The sequence below is a fragment of the Coffea arabica genome, chromosome 3c, assembly GCF_036785885.1.
Source record: "Coffea arabica cultivar ET-39 chromosome 3c, Coffea Arabica ET-39 HiFi, whole genome shotgun sequence".
Taxonomy (NCBI): Eukaryota; Viridiplantae; Streptophyta; class Magnoliopsida; order Gentianales; family Rubiaceae; genus Coffea; species Coffea arabica.
The window spans coordinates 34,306,555-34,315,299 of record NC_092314.1 but is presented as its reverse complement, the minus strand read 5'-3'; the positions used below and the strand labels follow the sequence as shown (position 1 = coordinate 34,315,299).

Here is an 8,745-nt window from a genome sequence, read left to right as displayed (position 1 = left end):
TTTGGCACATTTTAGTGTTTTGTTGGTTAATTACCCTCCAAATAGTGCCTAAATGACCAAAAACCATCTGAACACTTGCATTAGTGTTCAGGAACCTTTTGACCAATACAATTCAAGGAAAAGTTAAGAAATCATTGGACAAAACTTGCAACACTTAATCATTTTACTATCTTCTCCATAAAAGGCCAGTAAAAGGTGATTTGCTGTAAAAAATCACTTTCCTACTTCATAAAATTCTCTGTGAAAACACCCCATTGTTTAAGTGGTTTGTTACATATAGTGATTATTATATACAAACACCCTTCAAATTATCCTAAAGAATATTTATCCAAATAGATAGTACTTGTTTAGAATAAATAAAACCTAAAGGAAAGTGATTGTGAATCACGATTTGAAGTTCTCTCATTCTTGTTATTTGTCATTGTTTTGTACAATTTTCTTGTAATTTGACGAACAGTCGTTGGGCATTATTTCTTCAAAACAATTACAAGTTCTTTGAAAAAGTTAGCATCCAACATAGTGAATGTTTGCTCCTTACGTCTCTACAAGTGGTCTATGTATTGACCACCCCAAAGTCGCTCTTCATCTACTCTAAAGAGAAGACATTTGATGACATTCAAAGATGCCAAAAGTGGTGGGAGAATGATGATGAAATTTGTCATGGTCACATCCTCGATGCCATGGCTAACAGCCTATTCAATGTCTATCATACCATCTCTACTGCAAAGGAATTTTGGGATTGATTGGATGTGAAATGCATGCATGAAAACGCAATAAGTAAGAAGTTCCTTGTTTCTTCATTTGATAACTATGAGACGGTGGAAAATAGATCTATTATAGAACAATTTGCTGAACTCGAAAGGCTTCTTAACCATTATAACTAACGTAACTTATAGATGGATGAAACCATAATAGTATGTTGCATATAGAAAATTCTTTCATGGAAAGATCCCAAGAGAGACTTCAAATCTAAGAAAGAGAAAATCTCTCTTGAAACTCTTTCCACGTCCCTTCGTCTAAAAGAAGAATTTCACATGTAGGCAAAGAAGGTGTAAGACTCAAAACAATCTAAGAGGGGATGAATTAGGTTGTTGACAAATCAATCAAATAATTGCAAATATTTATTCAATTTTAACTATCCAAAAATAGCCCAAGTGACAACACACTTAACCATACAAAATAACAATAAAGATGAAGCAATTTAACCACACAATAGAATAAAACAAAGAGAAAAATAAAATAAAAGGAATGCAAACCAATCACACTCCCTACTTTCTTCCAAACTTGGAGTTGATTTCACACGTAATTTCAACTGATAGTGAAGCAAATAACCTTATATGTGACGACCCCACCTTCTCCTAGGGCTTACCCTAGAAGTTAGCGGATCGCCTGCCTGGCTCTCGCCAGGACTCACTCACTTACATTAACTTCAGAGATAACATTCTCATTGAACAACTGAACATTCACTCTTAAGTACCACTTTAATCAGCTTGAAACATAGATTTGTCCACTAAAAGAAACAAAATACACGTTCTAAACATCCATTCTTAATATTACATCAACTCAAAACAGAAGATTCAACCATCTTAAAATACAAAAGAAAACGTGACTCCAATATATACACATAGTGATGGAATTTCCCAAAACAACGTTCCAATTCCATCCAATCACTTTTCCATCTCCAACTCCTGTAAGGAAAACAAAGCTAAAAGGGTGAGATTACTCCCGTGAGGTTTCCATGCAAACAACAATCAATAAGCACTTAAATCAATACAATTAAGCGAGTAGTGCACATTTCACTGTACAATCACTTTCATTAAGCAATTGAGGAAGCACATCACCAAACAATCACTTTTAAAAGGATACAGTGCTCGCATTAGAGCCACTTCAATGCACTACACACTCCAGCGAACTCCTCCTTATAACCTCCAAAATAATAAACACTTCCCTCACTTGGATGGCCATATCAATATCAGTAATCTGCTATTCCGTGGTAATACTCGAGTATACCGAACACTTACCCAAAGCTACCGTCCTACTCGACCAAGCCCTTTGCTGGCTCGAATAGTCCGTTGAACAGAGGGTTTTGGGGCCCAGGTCAGCCAGTGTGATAAATTACACACATGGCTTACAGTCATGCACACTTACAATATCACTTGATCAATTATCAACCTTCAAGCTCAACTAAGCCGAGTGCGATAAAGTACACTCTCGACTTAGAAGGCGCGGGACAATTGAAAACACTTCACAATGAATTACTTAGCAATATTTCCTAATAAGCACATTTGCCATATAATTGTACTTAGGTACACATAAGCAGTTTAACACATAAATTCGGAAAACACTCACCAAAGATTCAAATGACTACTCTCGAGTCTCGAGTTGGTTTCCCGGTTCACGGCTACTTCCTGGTACAAGTTAATAATTCTAAAGTGAATATTCATTTTATATACAACCACTCATCTTACATAATTTAAGGTTTAAGTAACTAAAACCCAAGTTCGTAAGCTTATAAAACGAATCACCAAAATCTAGCAACCTTCCTTGCGCTTGTCTTCAAGATTATTAAGTTTGGTAGCTTTAAAACAAGGTTAATGTACATATACACCAAATTTTAATATCATATAAAACACTTGAGCTAAGATTAACTCATTTCCAATCTAATGTGCAAGGATTAAAACAAGCAAACGTTTCATTTCTTCCGTCTAGGCTAAAACGGATTCTAGTTTGACCGTAAAGTACAAATATAATATATTCAATATTCATTTATCATTTTATTTTGAAACTCATTGACTTTATTGTTTTAATCAAGAATTATACCTGTTTTCCCAAGTTAATAATTTATAAGATATTTATTTTAGGATTAAATCATTTTCCACTCAAGATTCTAAGATTACGGTTTAGGAGTACTTCATTGGTCCCCTTTTTAATTAATTAAACTCTAGGTTATTTGTAAGTTAAATTTTATTCTACTACACCAGTCCCTCAAATTTTATAATCTTTAAAATATTTGTGAAGACAATATTAAGTAATTAGAAGCCAATTTAGGTACATAATTATCATGAGTTTTCCCCTCATTTGCTTTAGTTTAACTCTACCTGTGGAGCTGTATATAGCCATTAAATCTCAGGGTAACCGTAGCTATCATTTATGAAAGCTTACAAAGTTGGAAATTAGAGTAAATGCTGGTTCAAAGTTGGTTCCTCACGGCCATTATCAAAGCAAAGTGCATCCGGGAACAAAAGGAAAGCAACAAGAAAGGCAGCTTTGCCACCCTCTGATGTTTTGATCACAACTAGAGCTACGCTTATCGGATTGAGGCGAATTTTATAGCGTTTCGAAGCTAAGACATAGACCTACATTTCTTCTGAAGACATCAACATCCAGTTATCACGTTTTCAAGGCCAAAAAGGGATGATCAGAAGCACAATCTGTTTCATTTTCTCGGTCAGCAACCAAAACTAGTAACGTTACTTCAAGCTTTCGACGAAAACTCTATTCTTTCACTTGCTTAAAACTCTAAATATTTAAAGTACATTCAGTCCAGCATATACTAAGGAAAATAGCATCTAGTTTCAATAAATTATTCAACCCAAAAGCTACGCACAACAATCTGTCATCAACTAATTACAATTTGCAGCAGTATAGCAGTTTAACATGTGGTGTTTTCTCATAATTTTCTTCAGTTTCATGCTCCAACTAGACATGCGGGGATGATCATTCAACTACAGACCACCTTAAGCAAAACATAGAAATTTATAGCCAAAAATCCAAGAGAAAAGCTGAACCAAGATTTATATCCTCTCTCGGCTATAAAACTGGTTCGTAGCAGCAAGTAATGCCTAAAGACGAGTTTCTTCTACTAGATCCCTCCATTTTATGCTCAAACCTCTCATGCATAAAGAAATCAAGATGTTATACAACATATTACAGATTAACACTGAATTTTAGAGTCATTATTCACCAAAGACAGCTGAAACTTTTCCATCCCCCCCCCACTCGGATGAAGCTGGAAAAATTCCAGCAAGGATCTTCCATCGATCCTCCCAATTTTCAACTTTCCCCAAATTTCTTCAACTAAACTTCTTATAATACCTGAGGTATCTATATAATAGGTTCTTCCTTTGTTATTTTTTTCCATTTTTTACACTACTAATGAGTTGCAATTCCTTTAGTTACCTCCCGATTCCTACGACTTCAATCAGATAACCATTTACCTTAAAACCAGAATTTTCTCCTGTCGAAGCTCAGTTTCCTCTGCTACAACTTAACTTGTAGGTTGAATATATACTCTTTTATACTCAGTAAGTAAGTATTAATCACAGAAAATTTACCTCTTGCCTTTAAGAGTTAAGAATTGCAGATGGATCAGATTTTTTTTCCAGCTTTGTTCCCTCAAGTCTGTACCAGCTATCCCTCCCGTTTGCTTGATTATGTTTAGCAGCTGATGAGGTTAACCAATTTTCTCTCCTCGCACTTAGTTCCACTCCCTCAGCTCATTTTAGAAAGAAAGAAAGGAAGGAAGAAGGCTGCCTTGTTTTTCTTCCTCTCGGTCACCGCCCAAGCTAGCAGATTGTTTTCTCCTCTCGGTTGTCTTCTAGAAGATGGCTTCCTCAGGTTGCATAGTAGTTTAACCAAGATTCAGGGTTAGTTAGGTCATTAGTATTAACTTATTTGCTCACTAAGGGGCTGCGGTTTTATTATTTCATGCATTGACTCCAAACTTTATTTGTTCTAATTTATATACCCTTACAAAATTCTCGTACATTAATCTAGGAGATTTTCATACATTCGGTTTTAAAGGAAAATCAACTAGACATATAATTTATTCAACTGTATAATATATGCTACGTGTCTAGTAATATATGCAAATGACACAATTTACAATATACATACCATGTGTTTATTTGATTCATAAAAATTTTTCTACACCAATCTAGGATATTTCTAATTCTCGATTTCATAGAAATTCAATTAGACATTTAATTTAACCACTTATTCGTTATATGTAATATTTCCAATATCAAGGTAAATAAAATAAAATAAATGCAAAGCACACACCTGATTTTCTCGAGTTCTCACATTATACATAAGAAGATTCACTCTTGGCTCACCCTAAACACCCTTTAGTTGAGTCAAATAGTTTTAAACTTCTCTCATGTCAACTCTCACTAGACTGCTATTGAATGTTTCTATACACACAATGAAGAACACTCTTCACTTTTGAAGCTTGTAATAATGTAGGCAAATACACTCTTCACTTTTTCATTGAGCATTGGATGAAGTTTTGGAAGCTTGTATTTATCCATAAAACTTCATCCAATGCTCAATGAAAAATTTTTTTCTTCTTGTTCTTCATTCTTTCTTTTGCTAATTATTTGAACACCTATACTAATAAATTTCTCACTAAAAATATTAGTCCAAATCATCATTTTGGCTTGTTAATAATTAAAATCAAGGATTGATCAATTTAGACCTTCAGAAGGATTCACAAATCCTTGAAGAGTGTAAGACTCTACTAACAAGGTGCATGTGATCAAGGAGGGACACAAACATGTCCCAAGGAGGCAACAGAGGACCACAATCCAAGAATCAGCCCAATAATAACAAGTAAAGGAAGATCAAGGGCAAGGGCTTCTATTGCAAAAAGGAAGGATAATATAAGTGAAGCGCACTTGGAAGATGGCCATGGTGTGCATGGACACCCCGTGAAGGTTCCTCTAGGTCCAGTAACTCATGCAAGAGCTAAAAGATTCAAAGAGTCACTCTTGACCTTAGTACATGCCATGCAAGCACAAGAAGGATCCTTTACAAGCATTGACGATATCAACTTGCAAGACACTTGCATACCGACCAAGATGTTGTCATCCATTGAAGGCGATGATGGTGAAGCATCAAGCAAGTATTAGTAGTAGTTATTCAAGATTTTAGAGTCCAATAATGAGCTCATGTTGAGCTCAAGCTCGAAGGAGTCGGGTATAGGCCTTGGCCGAACCCTAGTTAATTAGTTTATTAGTTATTCATTGTTAAAGCCTTTATAATTCGGCCCAAATGCAACAAACCTTAAAGGGGTTGAGTTCCTTTATGTTTCCAAGTAGTAATAGCTTTATGTAAGGCTATAAATAGCCATAAGTATGGTTGTTTAGTCAGTTTTGAGAGTTTAATAACATTTTCCAGAATTTTGTCTTCTCTTGAGAGGCGAATTCATTAGCTTGTGAAAGCTAGTTTTAGCATTTTAGCTTTGATCCTTTGATATTCCTTGACTTATCAATTAAGCAATACACTTGATTGTGGCATCTTCTACCTTCGTTTTCACCCTGAGCAGTCCAAGGTTGGACTCGAATCCATTCCAAAGCAACGTCCCTCTTACAAAGATCTAGGCTTCCGCGCGTCAATTCTTGGTCTTTCTTGGAGGATCAAGAAATCACATCAATAAGTCTGAACACAAGATCCTTAAAAACAACAAGAAGAAGCAAGATTCTTCCGACAATGTAAGTAAAAGTCTTGTGGCTATGATTTTTGAATCAATCTTATTGAAGATGACTTTGTTTGGTGGGTTGATTATGGGGCTACTCAGCACATATGCAAAAATAAGGAGTTTTTCAAGTCCATGAAAGTAGCAGAAGAAGACACTGTGATCTATATGGAAAATTTTGCTGCCATTCCAATTTTAGGAATCGATGAAGTGAAATTAAAGTTTACATTTGGAAATGTTGTAACTCTTACAAATATATTCTATGTTTTGAAAGTTGGGAAGAACCTTGTGTCAAGTAGTTTAATAAACAAGTTTGGTTTTAGCTTGTTTTTTAGGCTGATAAATTTGGATTGTTCAAAAGTGGCATCTTTGTAGGAAAAGTGACATTTTTATAATGGTTTAATGGTTTGTTCAAACTTAATGTAATTGCTATCAATAAGAAGAACAATATTTTTATGTATGTGCTTGAGTCATCTTCTTCTTTATGGCATCAAAGGCTTGGTCATGTCAATTATAGAAGAATCCATGAAATGATGAAACTTGAATTATTGTCATATAGTGACCAAAAGAAAGGAAAATGTAAAACATGTGTGTTACCCAAAATCGCAAAAAATCCTTTTCCCAAAGTTGAAAAATCATCTAAAATTTTGGATTTCATTCATAGTGATGTTTGTGATTTATACGGGTCTTCTACTTTGGGTGATAAAAATATTTTTTACCATTCATAGATGATTGCATTAGGTATTGTCATGTATATTTGTTATAATCAAAAGATAAAGTCATGCATTAATTCAGGATATGCAAATTTGAAGTAGAACTTCATTGTGAGACCTTTATGAAATGTTTAAGAATGGGTAGAGATAGAAAATATTATTATGTTAACTATTTTGAGTTTATCGGGATAAAACATAAAGTTATTGCTCCTCAAGTACAATAGAGGGATCACCCTTTGTTCACCCCAAGCGCTCTTTGGTTAACCCAAAGGATTTTACAACTAATTCTAGTTAACTCTCACAAAGTTACAAATTGAATGACTTACTCAAGCTTGAAATTTTTTTATTAAAAAAACTTGGATTTATTGAGTTGAAGCAAAGTACAACTGATGAGAAGCGTAGAGCAATGCTTCCTACATGGCAACGGCTTTACTAATCTAATGTAGGGTAGTTGGCGTCTATCTAGTCCTGCCAAACCGAGAATGACGCTGGGGAGCTGGGGCGCCGAAAACGTCAAAACACATTGTGATGAGTTGGCTAGGTTTGCTAGTGCATTTGCCATCGCATTGGCTTCCCGAAAAATGTGATGAAAGGAAAACTGCTTGCCACAAGTCATCTCTAGGGCGCGAGAGACTATCTGCCACAACTTCCAAGGAGCTTGACACTCTCCATTTAGCATTTGCACCAAGGCTGTTGAGTTTGCCAGCCTCGCTCCAAGCAAAGGTTGATACCTTCAAGGAGAGCCAAAGTCTCGACCTCCATATTAGTTTTAATCCCCACGGCCGTTGAGAATCCTACTAGAATGTTTTCGAAGGGGTCTCGAATTATTCCTCCCCCACTCGAAAAACTGGGGTTACCTAAAGAGGATCCATTTGTATTTAGCTTAACGAAATCGATGACCAGAGGACTCCAGCTGATAGCAACTGGGATCTTGGAACTCGATCGAAGCAAACGAGGCAACAGTCCTGAATTTACTAGGGACAAGTTTTCTTTGGCAACTTGAGTGAATGGAAAGGCCTGCAAGATGGACCAGAGCGAAGCTTTGACATTTCGACAAGCTTGCACTGGGCTAATGTGAATCCCCTCATAGGTCCAGAGATTTTTGGCTTTCCATATTTCTCAACAAATGATTGCTAGCAGGATTATGTAAATTTGCTCCATAGCCGAGTGTGATGCATCAAACGACCAATGCTGCAGTCTCAGCCAAATATCCGCTGAGGGGCGAACTGGAAGGTGAAGGGACTAAGCAAAACAATTCCAAACTTCTGTAGCAAAGGAACAAGCTGATAGCACATGATCTCAGGATTCCTCATTTTGGCAAAATGGACATTTTGAAGGAAGTTGATACCCAAAGGCTCAAAGTCTCTAGGAATGGCAAAAACTCATTCAACAATTTCCACATGAAAATGGAGATTCTAGTTGGAATTCGACGGTCCCAAATTAATTTTCTAGATCCTAAGCATGAGCGCTTAGGCCATAATAGTTGTACAGCTGAGGAGATCAAGAACTGTTCTGATGGTGTAAGAGTCCAGACCTACTTCCCTCCTTGGTCATCCA

The 8,745-nt window shown here is 36.0% G+C and overlaps 1 long non-coding RNA gene across 1 annotated transcript; it reads right to left on the bottom strand.

The window, feature by feature from the left end:
* Positions 1-1,447: 1,447 nt before the first annotated feature.
* LOC113734950 (uncharacterized) lies at positions 1,448-4,582 on the bottom strand. Its single transcript, XR_003459466.2, has 3 exons — positions 4,335-4,582; positions 2,350-2,408; positions 1,448-1,688 (listed from the first exon to the last, which is right to left on the bottom strand). It is a non-coding gene; the product is annotated as an uncharacterized lncRNA (long non-coding RNA).
* Between the last annotated feature and the right edge of the window lie 4,163 nt (positions 4,583-8,745).